Source organism: Cinclus cinclus, chromosome 20, assembly GCF_963662255.1.
Source record: "Cinclus cinclus chromosome 20, bCinCin1.1, whole genome shotgun sequence".
Taxonomy (NCBI): domain Eukaryota; kingdom Metazoa; phylum Chordata; class Aves; order Passeriformes; family Cinclidae; genus Cinclus; species Cinclus cinclus.
In genome coordinates, this window is record NC_085065.1 from 1,331,682 (window position 1) to 1,345,335 (window position 13,654).

Below are 13,654 nucleotides of genomic sequence, written 5' to 3' on the forward strand. Positions count from 1 at the left end.
GCCTCTGAGCGGTGCTGCTCATGTTGCAGACCTTTGCCCTCATGGTGTGAATGCTGCACGTTCCTCCTTTCGCTGTCACTCCAGCCCTGTGTGTGAGTCAGTACGAGATGCTTATTCTGGCTTCTTTCAGACCACGACTCATTTGCAAGAGACCAACTGTCATCACATTTATTTTTCTTCCTCCTGCTCCCCTTGGCCTGGCAGGCTGGGCAGGGCTGGGATTTGGGCCCCTGGGACCCCAGATGTGCCACAGGATGACGCAGAAACATCAATATTTTTCCTTGGAACGGATGTGTTTTTGTGCCATCGCCAGCTTGTTGCAGTCCAGGTTGTTTAAGGGCTTGGGAGAGAAGCAAAGCACTGATGGAAACAAAGGAGGGAAGAAATACTTGGGGGCAGTGGTCAGGAGGAGATGACTTGGGTTTAACGGGGCTGATAACGATGCAGAAGTGGAGGTGATGGCAACTGGCTGCCCCAGCTTCACTGCTGATAAATCTCTGGGCTTGGCTGGGAACCGCTCGGGCAGCAAATCCGACAGAGGCACATTCCTTGCAACTGGATTGGAAAGGCATTGCTTCCACCAGGCTCTGCAGAGGTGGGGGCTGAGCCTGCCAAAACAGATTCCTGTGCTGAGCTGGGAGCTGGGACCACCCCACAGAGATTCAGGTCCCGAGCCAGAGGTGGCACCTTGGAGTGAGGAGGAGAGAAGGTGGGAGGCTCGGGGAATCCAGGTAGCCCAGTAATCACAAACTTTATAAAGAAGTTGATTTCCTGTCAGAGAATTGATGGACTGGCCAGAATCAAGGCAGAGAAAGCCAGTGCTGAAAAACCCTCAGGGTCACAGGCACAGCAGCTGCCGTGTTTGTGGTGACACAGGTGGGTCCAGCCATGGCAAGGCACAGCTGGGCTGGTGCTCTGTGGACACACTGGCACATGTCCTGCCCAGGGAATTTATGCCATCAAGAGAGAATCACAGAATCATGGAACGGATTGGGTGGGAAGGGACCTTGAAGATCATTTCATTCAAACCCTAGGCTGCTCAGAGGCATTCAAGATCTTCCCTGTGCCTCAGTTTCCCCTTTGGAAAGTGAGAACAGCTGTACCCACTGGTTTCTAGCAGATCCCGCTGGGCACTGTGTGATGTTCCTGTGTTTTTGCGGTTAGTGCAGTGTTGGCGTGTGCTAGTTCAAACTGCAGGAAAGCAGTTTTGCTGTAATTAATAAAGCAAGGCCCTGTGATCAAGAACAGCTTTGATAGAGCTGTACAAGTTGTGTATCCTCTGGAGAAAGGAACTGATGCCTATGTAACACAGCCCTGCTGGGGCTGCAAGGGGAGTTCCCCTGGTTCCCAGTGTGGTCCCAACACCACAACTCACTCATAGGAATTCAAAATACAAGATTTTAATCAACACTGTGTTTTTCTCTGCCACATCATTTTGCTTAAGTCCAGTTTAAACTTGTGGATCAAAGAAATGGCAATGCAATGGGGAAAAAAAGTTTCCCCTTTGAATTTGCAGTTCATGCCTGAGTCACCAAAAAAAACGTATTGAAATCCAGTATTTTCATCATAAAACTGCAGGGAGGGAAGTGGGAAGGACTGGAGATGTAGCTCCTCAAGCATTTTAACCCAAAACTTCAGTACACTTCCATAAGAATGAAAGCAACTATTGACCATTGGATGGCTCCCCTTTATAATCTATTCAGAACTGGGTTTTGAATATTCATTTGTTAGTTCTGCTCCTCACATTTCTCTTGCTTCAGTGGAAATGCACAGAGAGGATTTCTGTGCTGATTTGCAGAACCTTCCCAAGGTACCTTCTGAAACCCTTCAAACAGGAAGAAGCACTGGATGGAAAATCCCTGCTCTAGGCTGCTCCCCCTTGTCCTAGCCCAGGATTGACTCAGAATAATCCATTCCTGGCCAGAAAGAAGAAAATATCCCAATGCCAAGGCTTTGATTTCCAGCTGCTCATCCAAATACCCATTTCTATGGGCTAAGGCTGGAACCCATTCCCAGCAGTTTCTTTTTTTCTGTGGCAAGAAAAAAATGCCAATTTTTAACTCATGCAAATGAGGAACAAGATCCATGTATAAAATAAACAGACAACCCATTTTTCACCTGTAATTGTTTCTTTGCCACATTAATAAAAATATGGTGTGTATTATGGTTAATGAATATGTAAATGAGATATGATTAATAACTCATTTGGAGAGAAATGGGACGATTCATTTACCTTCTGTAATTTCTCTGTGCCTCCCATTCTCTGTTCAATAGCTGTGAGGGTGGGCAGGCCCTGGCACAGGTGCCCAGGGAGGCTGTGGCTGCCCCTGGATCCCTGGACATTCCCAAAGGGTGACAGGCAGGTGACAGAGCCAGCTCCCTCTGAGCCCCTGGGCTTGCTGTGGTGTCCCCAGCTCAGGGACAGCACAACAGGCCCGTGGTCCCAGGGGGAGGGCGGAGGAAAAACCTCAGGATTTCAGCTTTAGATCTTCCACCCAGTCCCCACAAGGAGCCTGTTCCTCCCTCCCAGCCCACCTGCCCTCCTTTGGCCCCAGTGAGAGCAGGGACAGGAGTGTCCCCTGCTGCTCCAGCAGGGCTCCTGCCCAGCAGCCATCAAGGGGTCCAATACAATCACCGGAGACAAAGAATTGGAGATTCCTCACGTTGTTTAGCCCAAGTGGGTTTGAGTGTCCAGTGGTTTATTCCATGCCCAGTATCGATGTTCCCAAAGAGATGAAGACTTTGGGCATGGTCTGAAGTTCAATATGGGCAATATTCTTTCTGCTATTTTGTTGTTTTGTCAGGAATTTTGTATCAGGCACCCAGTTTTGTCAAAGGGACTCGTTTCAGGAGCAGGAGCTGGAAGGACATTGGGCACAGGGTGGGAAGCACTGAAGGTAAATGCACAGAGGTGATGGCAACCTTCTCCTGGAGCATGATTGAAGGGTCTTATAGACACAACAACACCAACAGCTTGTGGGGACAGCCCTCCCCAGCCAGCTCCATCTGCAATGGCTGAGCTGCAGGAGAAGCCAGTTGCCAGGAACCCCTGCCCCTGTCCCTCTGGTGAAGGAAGCCAGCGCTACAAGCACAGGAGAAAAACAGGTTTTTGTCCATCCCCTTTCAAGGGGAATTCCCTTTGAGGGCCAAAAATGAGCTATAATCAATGAGTGGAAGTCTGAGCTGCAGCCTGGTTCAGCCCAGGGCCCAGTTCCTTGTCCACAAGTGCCTTCCTTGCAGAGCCACGCTCCCACATCTGCTGATGGCTTTAACTGGAGCCAGCTGGGGCTCCCCTGGGTAATTCCTTGCACCCTGCAGGGTCACGGATCCAAGCAGACATCCCCTAATTCCTGGGTGAGCCCAAGCAGGCAGAAACTCAGCGGCAGAGCTGAGTGTGCACTCCCCATCCAAATGGAAATTTGGCTGCAGACATGTCACTGGAAATTACAATTTTTGCAGGAAAAAAACCCTAACAAAACTGTGATCAATCACTTGTTCATTAAAAGCAAGAATTTTCCTTAAAGTAAATGTTGGTTACAGAAAAGCAGCTGTTTGTTTTGTTTTGTGTAACCAAAACCAGAAGTTTGCTCTTTAAAACGTTTTTGAAAAGCAGCTGCTTCAGTCAGCAAAGCAAAAACAAAAGGAAACTGTCGCAACGACTAAAATAAATGTTTTCCTCAGAACTTCCAAGAATATAAAGGGAAGGCACGACTCGATTGTAGTGCCTGGCTCTGCTGCAGATGCTGAGTGTTTGCTGCCTGCGGCATCGCAGCCCCTTCCTGCTCCGGCGGGGCTCAGCAGGATGGGACAAGGGCTCTCCAGGAGCAAAACCCTGCCCTTGCATTTCCAAAACCCTGCCCCTCCAGGAGCAAGCCTACACCAGGACAGAGCCTGGATAGTGCAGGAATTTGTCTGGAGCTGCTTCCCAACCCAGCTGGAATTGCTGCTGGGGGAGGAGGGACCCAGCTCTGGGCACAACCAGGGGGGACTCCCTGGGGAAGGGGCTCTGCTCCCCTGGGAATCCTCTTGCAGCAGGGCTCGCATCTCCCCCACCCCCAGCACAGTTCTGTCTGTCCCAGCCTCTTTCTGAAGCTGGTGGAGTCGGTCAGGTCACTCTGAGAGACTTTTGTCTGTGGCTTACTTGGAGCATTGCAGCTGCCAAGAAAAAGGAAAAGGAAAGGGCAAAGGGGAAAGGAGAAAGAGGGAATGGGAGAGGAGAGGAGAGGAGAGGAGAGGAGAGGAGAGGAGAGGAGAGGAGAGGAGAGGAGAGGAGAGGAGAGGAGAGGAGAGGAGAGGAGAGGACTGTGGTTCTGAGGTTATTTATTGATTTTTCAATTTGGACAAAGTGTCATTCAAAACCCAAACTCTTCCTCCTTAATGTGCCTTCACTGAATCAAGTTCTACAGCACTCAATTAACACATAAATAATTAATACACTTCCAGTGAAAAATTCTGTCCATAAGAAGACCTCAATGTATGAAGTGCAGGGCATTAATTCATACACAGTTTTCTTAATGGACCTTGACCTTCGGCCTCGTGTCTGGCACAATGAAGCAGGAATTAATCCACCATATTTCATGGGCTGTCAACTCATCCCACCCCCATGGAGCAGAGCACCCCAAAGGTCCCCTGGATCTATGGATGGTGGCAGCTTTGGGAAGGTTTGGGGTCCACTGCATGGGGTGCCCCAAGGCCCCAGTGACACCAGGCTAAGCCTGGGACCACCCTCCCTGCAGCCCTGGGCTTTACTAAGTCAGCTCCAGGGAGCACAGCTTTGGCATCCCCTTTCAGGGGGAAGTTGCCATCATCCTCCTTGTGCTTGGGCAGGAGCACTCCCAAAGGCTCAGCCAGGGATCCAGGCATGGGGTGCACCAGGGTTCCCCACCCTGGAGGGCTGGGAGGGCAGCAGGGACCCTTCTGCTCTCCACCCCCTGCACTGGGTGTGTGGCCATCCCAGCAGGAGCACAGCTCCTGATCCTGCAGCCCTTAAAATCCCCACCATGCAGGACACTGGTGCTGCTGTCCTCTCCAGGCTGCAGCTTCACTAAGCCTCACTGCTGGGATGTTGTGAAAGAAAAGATGCAAATTCTATTACCCATCCCTCAAGGTTTGCTCCGTTAAAAATCAGATTTGGGCTTGGAACATGTCTGTGCTCCTGCACTTTGAGATGAGCTTTAATTAAGAGGTAAAATTATTAAAGCTGCAAGTTATTATAGCCTGAGGATCCCAGCCCAGTGATATGAAGCAGATGGTCGCGGGGCAAGCAAAAGCCCTTTAATAAAGAAGCGTTTGCAATTCATGAGCATTAATTATGTCCACTTCTCTCATTTTAAAATGTTCTGCTTGTCAGCCCTGGTATTGTGTGCAGAGCAAGCATGATGAATTAGGCAAACCCCTTCTGGTTCAAGACAAATTCTTTGCATGGCAAAAATTAAAAGTATTATCTCCCAGAAGATGGAGTGATTAGAATATTTAAGCACTTGGGGATCCCCACCTCTTCTCCCCACTGCCCCAGCTCCCCTGTTCAGGTTTTGGAGGGCACTGCTGGGATCCAGCCATGCCAGCTGCTTAACCAGACACCAGTACCACACTGGTCAGTCATTTACCCTCCTGCTCCACCCCTGCCACCCCATCTTGTATTTACAGTAACACTGGAGACCAGAACACACAGGAGGAGGGAAGGGCATGGTCCCACTGAGTTCCCTGCTCTGCTGCAGTTTGCCATCACCACCAATGTGCTCCTCACCTGATTTCCATGGCAGGGAAGTGTGCCACATCATGGGACCTGCTTGTCTGATGTCCTGCCACCAGAACCAGAGCTGGAGCCACAGCATTTCAATGGCCCTGGGCCTCCCAAACCCCACCCTCAGTCAGAGTGCCCACCTGCCCTGCTCACCTGGGCAGTGCTCCAGGCTCAGGCAAAGCACCTGGGGGCTCTGAGGAGAGGGCAGCAGCCAGCACCCAGCACCCCAGTGCCTGGGCAGCCCTGCTGAGGCCACTTCTGCTGCATTTGTTGTCACTCTGCTCTTGGCAAGGACAGCCACATCTTAGCACTGGCTGGTCCAGGGGCAGGACATGCTCTGACATCCCCCAAGGCCCACCTGAGTGTCCCAGCCCAGCACACCTGCCCTGCACAGCAGAGGAGGGCAGAGGTGCAGGCAGTGCTGCCCCTGGGCCAGTCCCACTGCACCTGCAGCACAGCCTCCTCAGCTGGCTCAGCCCAGGTTTGGCCTCTCACAAAAGGACCAAATCCTGAGTGAGTGCTGCTCTCTCAGAAGAGCTCACACTGGCAGTGTGAGCTCAGGAGCTGCACTTTGGGAATGCAGCAGACAGGAATCCTGCTGTCCTGGGAGGCTGCAGCTCTGGCTGAATGCCTGCACCAGTTAGACTGGGAGAACTGAATCTGCCTTGGTGGGAAGAGGTAGGCTTGAGAGTGGTTTGGGAAGACCAGCAGGATGCTCATCGGGAGCACTGCCCACCCATGTGAAGCTCAAAACCAAGGCACAAGTGACTGGTGACCCTGGCACACCAGGAAATCTTGCAAATCCATGGGAAGATGCCAGTCACATTTATTCTTGTTATTTGCTCCTCTCCTCATGTCTTTTCCCTCTGGGCACTTGAAGAAATCACTAAGACCACTTAACCAATAATTCCTCCCACCACTCTCAGCAAGGAGAAATCTTTTGCTGCTCTGATTCACAGCTAAAAGGTCTCTCCTTGCATTTCCTAGGTACAAATCCAGGTTTTCCATGCAGGGAAGTCTCACTCCATGCCTGATATTTCGAGATAACCCCACGTGACCTGGGAGCGAGGGTCACCTGCTCTGCCATCGTCCCTTCATCCACTGCACACCTTGGCAGATGACTCCCTTTGCTTTTGTAGAGATTTATTGGCTCTTCCTTCTGCTGTGGATTAAACCCCACCATGGTACTGCTGGATTTTTCCAGGCATCAGTCAGAGAAGTCATCCAGGACTGGACAAAATCTGAGCAAGTTCCCCACAGAGTCCCAGCAAGGGCTGAGCACCAAGCACTGAGAGGACACAAATCCACTCTGCAAATGAACCAGTTCATCCCAAAAACCAGCCCCACAGGCTGTGCTGGCCAGGCTGAGCACAGTCTGAGCTGGTCTGTGTTGAAGTGAATCCTCAGCCTCAGCTTTAAGTGAATCTTCAGCTGCTGCTTTAAAGTAAAAACCCTCCTGTCCAGGAATCCTTACATGGAATAAGCAAAACCGAACACCCGGGTTTGGCTTTATTCAGGAAGAGGAGGAGGATGCTCTGGGCGCTTGTTCAGTGCAGGGATGACTCGGTCTCTGACAGCCCCAGAGCTGTGACACCTGTGTCCCCATCAGGGGTCCCAGGGACAAGGCCAGCCCGGGATGCTCAGCTTCAGCCCCTGCACTCTCAGCTCAGGAGCTCAGGGCCAGGCTGCGGGGACCTACCGCCCCCTCCTGCACACTCCCGGGCATCGGGGATTTATTCTGCTTGCCTCTCAGCTCCGCGGGGGGTTCTTCTTGCTTCACGATTTAATTTGCCCGTGATTTATTTATAGCCACTCTCATAAAATATGCAGCCCGTTCTGAAGCCTGCGTGCACATGAGTGCCTGCAGGGACCGAAATCGCTGCCTCGTGCACGGCACGACAGCCCCGAGGTGCCACTGCCAGGCTGCCGTGGGACAGACCAGGACATTCAGTCAGTATTACCAGCAAATTTCATGCTCCTGTTCCCATCCCTTCCCGGCCAAACCCAGCCCTCCTGGTCCCTCCCTGCCAGGGGAGCACAGCTGGTGCCACCAGCTGAGCTCAAAGCCCTTCGGACCCTGCTGCCACCGTAGGAAGATGTTCCAGCACAACGACAGCTGGCCCGGGGGGTCCCCAAAGCTTGCTCTGAGACCCCTCAGGAAGAGGAGCAGGTGACCCTGCTGTGGGTTAGCGAACCCCAAGTGCTGGAGGTGGCTATGGGGGATCCAGACCTTCGGGACAGGGGAGGGAAGCATAAATCTTTTCTTGCGTGATGTAATTTTCATATGCAAATATCCCTGGACTTTCCTTGAGCCTGCCCACCCTGCAAGGCCATCACGGCCAGAGGACCTTCAAATCCCCTTCACACACCCAAAATGCCCACCACGACCTGTCCTGACCAAATAAACCCCAGCGCAGCTCAACCCCGTTCATGCCAAGGGCAGCCGCGCCCTCCAGTGCTGAGTGGGGCACACCAAGGGCTGGGTGAGCCTTTGGAAAGAACCCCCGAGGGGCTGACACAGCGTCAGCGTGCTGGAAAACGTCCCCGTGAGGAACTGCCCACCTTACAGGGCTGTCACAGCCCTGGGACACAGGCAAAGCCCACCCTGGGTCTGTCACAGCCCTGGGACATGGGAAAAGCCCACCCTGGGTCTGCCTCTGCCTGGGGACACGGGGAAAGCTCTCCGTGGATGTCGCAGCCTGGGGACACAGAGAAAGCCCCTCTGGGTCTGTCATACCCCTGGGATCTGGGAAAGCCCACCCTGGGTCTGTCACAGCCCTGGGACATGGGAAAAGCCCACCCTGCAGGGCTGTCAGAGCCCGGCTCAGGAGTCTCCTGCCCCGCCTGCTCCTGTGCTGAGCTGCGGTCAGGAGCAGCTCCAGCTCCCCCAGCACAGCCGGGGTTCTGGGGCAGGGCTGGGATGCCCCTGGGCTCGGGGGTTGGGGGGGGGGCTCTCGTTAAGGGGGAATGGGAGAGAAGAAGCAGCGGAATTAGACGCTGAGCACAAGGAAGGGGAGGTGGAAGGTAGTTCATTATCCCAGCCTTGCTCAGCCTATTCAGCCCTCCCCAGGCCCCCGAGTGGGGATCCTGCCCTGCACGGGGCAGATGGGATCCCCCCCAAGCCACCCCTAGGTGCTTCACGTTCAATTAGAGTGGAGCAAGGGACAGGGGTTAAAAAATACGCCAAGGGCCAGGCCAGGGACCCGGTGGGGGCTCCTCTGCTCATCTATATCACAGACACTAATTTGGTTTAATTTACCTCAAAGGCTTTGCTGGGGGCTGTAGCGGACGGCAGGTTGGGATCTATTCCTCTCCAAAGAGGTTTGAAAGGGGGCAGGGGCCTTTCTCTTGGGAGCAGCCCAGGGACGGAGCTTTGGGGATGGATTTTCCTTTTTAATTTTTTTTACAAGGGCTGCCTCCAAAGGCAGATAAGAGGGAGCCCTGGGAAATGAAAGCTGAAAGAGTGGATATGAAAGAAGACATGACCAACAAAGACTGTAATGAAGCAGTTAAAGGACTTTAAAATAAAGCCTCTCCCCACTCAGTGCCTGCAGAGGAGCAATAAAACCATCCTGCAAAGTACCAGCTAAAAATTCCCCCTAGGAAAGCTCACCCTTGGGGAAAGCTAAATATGTTGAATTATCCCCAGGAAGCAAATAAACCAGGGACACCGCGGAGCTTTTATCCTTTCATCAGCCTGGGGGAAGCGGCTTGTTAATGCTGGGAGCTTAGGGAGGCTGGAAGGGCAGGAACGGCCTGGGCTGTGGGGGGAGAGCAGAGGGTGGATCCCAGAGTGCAGCCATGACCTGCTCCCTCCTGGGCTGTGGTGAGCACGGGAGCTCTGCTGCCTCCCAGCCCAGCTCTGAGCACCTGGAGCAGCAATTCCTGCAGAGCTGGGAAGAGACCTGGCTGGCACCAGCCAAGGAGATGTGGCCAACACCCTGGGCAGGGACAGCTGGGTGACACGCCAGTCCAGTCATTCTTACCTGGATCTGCAGCATGGCCAAGCCCAGCCCCCTGCAGTGTGCTCAGGGCTGCAGGGAGTCACAGAATCGTGGAATGGTTTGGGTGGGAAGGGACCTCAAAGCCCATCCAGTACCACCCCTGCCATGGCAGGGACACCTTCCACTGTCCCAGGCTGCTCTAGCCCCAATGTCCAACCTGGCCTTGGGCACTGCCAGGGGCAGCCACAGCTGCTCTGGGCACCCTGTGCCAGGGCCTGCCCACCCTCACAGGGAACAATTCCTGCCCAGTATCCCATCCCTCCCTGCCCTCTGGCAGTGGGAAGCCATTCCCTGTGTCTGTCTCTCCATCCCTTGTCCCCAGTCCCTCTCCAGCTCTCCTGGAGCCCCTTTAGGCTCTGGAAGGGGCTCTCAGCTCTCCCTGGTGCCTTCTCTTCTCCAGGTGAACAGCCCAGCTCTCCCAGCCTAGCTCCAGAGGGTCTCCAGCCCTGGAGCATCTCCATGGCCTCCTCTGGCCTGGCTCCAGCAGATCCAGCTCCTTCCTGTGCTGGGCCCCAGGGCTGGAGCAGCTCTGCAGGTGGGGTCTCACCTGAATGGGCAGAAGGAACTCCTTCACCCAGGCTTGGCTGCTGCAGCCTGTGCTGGGGCCGAGCCGTGTCCTGTCCATATCCCATATGCCATATCCCGTATCCTATGACCCCCATCCCTCGGGGCAGGGCTGGACTCTGCAGGGCTCCCCCCGCCGCTGGCCCCGTGGTCCCGGAGCGCTCCGGTTCCCCTGGCCAGGGCCACCCCCGGGCACCTACGGGTGTAATTCCCACCCTAATTCTTCAATTTACGAGGCAGTAAAGGAAGGGGGGAGATGAGATTTGCTCAGCACATTTACCAGGAGTATTTACTGCTGAGAACGCCACAAAAACCACTTAAACAATTGCTTTTATGACACAACACACATTAAATAAAAACTTTCCTAATATTTTTTTCACCCCACTGCCATTTTTGTGCCGTGCTACTGCTGTTGTGTTCAGCTCACTGCTTTATGGGCTGTTTGGATTTTAATTGGGCTGTAACCCCAGGGAGCACTGAAATTTGGAGACTCATTTAGCTCTAAGAGTGCTCACAGCTGATCAGGCAGAAAGGCTGGGTCCTGCTTTAATGCCTTCTGTCACTTTGGGAGCTGGAAGAGCCGTGTGGGGAGCACAGCACACGCCGTGGGGATGAAGCTGCAGTCTGGCTGCTGGTGGTGCCCACATCCCCTGTGCAGAGGGAGTTCTGGGCGGGGGTAGAGGATAGATGCTGTGGCCAGTGGATGCAATGAGGGCGGACTGAGGTCTGGGATGTTTGGGAAAGGTTTTTTCTCTAGCACAGGAGTGTCGGGGAGTCTTCACACCTGGAGGTTTTTAAGTCTGGGTGAAGCAAAGCCCAGCCCAGCCTAGAGGTGGTGGCAGACACACCCAAGCAGCACATGGGAATAAAGACCTCTGGAGCACCTTGTGGTTTTATTATAAACTTTAAGTCTTTAACACTTTGACTTAGCCATTCCCAGTGTGCAGTAAGTGATGCCTTTGGAGGGACGCTGCCTCTCCAGGCTGCTAAACATGCCTGGGAGCTGCATCCCATCTCCCACCACCTGACCACAGGGACAGCAGCCTTTGGGGACAGGCTGGGAGAGCTGGGGGTGTTCACCTGGAGAGAGGGGAGGGCTCTGGGGAGAGCACAGAGGCCCCTCCAGTGCCTAAAGGGGCTCCAAGAGAGCAGGAGAGGGACTGGGGACAAAGGCCTGGAGTGACAGAACAAGGGGAATGGCTTCGAGGTGCAGAGGGAAGGGCTGGATGGGATATTGGGCAAGAATTGTTCTCTGGCAAGGTGGGCAGGCCCTGGCACAGGGTGCCCAGAGCAGCTGTGGCTGCCCCTGGATCCCTGGCAGTGCCCAAGGCCAGGTTGGACACTGGGCTTGGAGCAGCCTGGGACAGTGGAAGGTGTCCCTGCCATGGCAGAGGTGGCACTGGATGAGCTTTGAGGCCCATCCAAGCCAAACCACTCTGTGACTCCAGAGCTCAGCCAGGCGCTGCTTGCAGCTGGAGCTGTCCCTCCCCACTGCTGCCACCCCAGCCATGTCCCCAGGCCTGGCTGTGTGTGTCCCTAGACCTGGCTCTGTGTGTGTCCCCCACATCCGGCTATGTGTGTGTCCCCAGACCCGTCTCCGTGTCCCCCAGACCTGTCTGTGTGTCTGTCCCCCAGACCCGTCTCTGTGTCCCCCAGACCTGTCTGTGTGTCTGTCCCCCAGACCCGTCTCTGTGTCCCCAGACCTGTCTGTGTGTCTGTCCCCCAGACCTGTCTGTCTGTCCCCCAGACCTGTCTGTGTGTCTGTCCCCCAGACCCGTCTCTGTGTCCCCCAGACCCGTCTCTGTGTCCCCAGACCTGTCTGTCTGTCCCCCAGACCCGTCTCTGTGTCCCCCAGACCCGTCTCTGTGTCCCCAGACCTGTCTGTCTGTCCCCCAGACCTGTCTCTGTGTCCCCAGACCTGTCTGTGTGTCTGTCCCCCAGACCCGTCTCTGTGTCCCCCAGACCCGTCTCTGTGTCCCCAGACCTGTCTGTCTGTCCCCCAGACCTGTCTCTGTGTCCCCAGACCTGTCTGTCTGTCCCCCAGACCTGTCTGTCTGTCCCCCAGACCTGTCTGTCTGTCTGTCCCCCAGACCTGTCTGTGTGTCTGTCCCCCAGACCTGTCTGTCTGTCCCCCAGACCTGTCTCTGTGTCCCCAGACCTGTCTGTGTGTCTGTCCCCCAGACCTGTCTGTCTGTCCCCCAGACCTGTCTCCGTGTCCCCAGACCCGGCGGGGCTCGGGGGCTCCCGCGGCCGCCGCTCCGCCCGCAGCCACCAGAGGGCGGCCGCGCTCCGCGTTCGGCCGGGACCGGCGGGAACGGGCTGGGGGAGTAACGGGGGAGCAACGGGAGAGTAGCGGGGGAATAACGGGGCAGTAACGGGGGAGTAACGGGAGAGTAACGGGGGAATAACGGGGCAGTAACGGGGGAGTAACGTGGGAGTAACGGGGAAATAACGTGGCAGTAACGGGGAAATAACGGGGCAGTAACGGGGGAATAACGGGGCAGTAACGGGGGAGTAACGGGGAAGTAACGGGAGAGTAATGGGAGAGTAACGGGGAAGTAACGGGGGAATAACAGGGGAGTAATGGGGTAGTAACGGAGAAATAAAGGGGCAATATCGGGGAGAATAAAGGGGATATAACGGGGAGAATAACGAAGAGAGTAACGGGGACATTAACGGGGAAATAATGGGGGAATGACGAGGAGACTAACGGGGGAGCAACTGCGGAACAACAGGGAGAATAACGGGGGAATAACGGTGGAATAGTGGGGAAATAATGGGGAACAATGGGGAGAATAACGGGGGAATAATGGGAAGAATAATGGGTAAATAATGGGGGGAAATAGGGAAATAACGGGGAAATAACAGGAATAACATGGGAAATAACAGGGAGAATAATGGGGGCAGCACAGAGGAATAACAGGCGAATAATGGGAGACTACCAGGGAAATAACTGGGGAAATGGGCAAAGGAGGTGCCAAAGTGCCCTGGTGCAGGGTGTCCAGCAGCTCCCCTCCCTGCCGAGCTGTGCCGAGTGTTTGCAGCCCTGGTGGAGAACCAGGGAAACAGGGTTTGACATCATCCAAGCACCCGAGTCAGCCCAAGCGAGTTCCAGGGGATTACGGAGTATCCTGAGCTGGAAGGAGGCCGCAGGGATCATCCAGCCCAACTCCTGGCCCTGCACAGACACCCGGGGAAGTCTGTTCAGGGCTCCTGAACCACCCTCTGGGGGGAGAACCTTTCCCTGGTACCCAGCTGAACCCTCCTGACACACCTCCATGCCAGTTTGGGGGACAGGATGTCAGCTCTGCTGCAAAGCAGTGGCTGTTTCCCTTGGGACCCT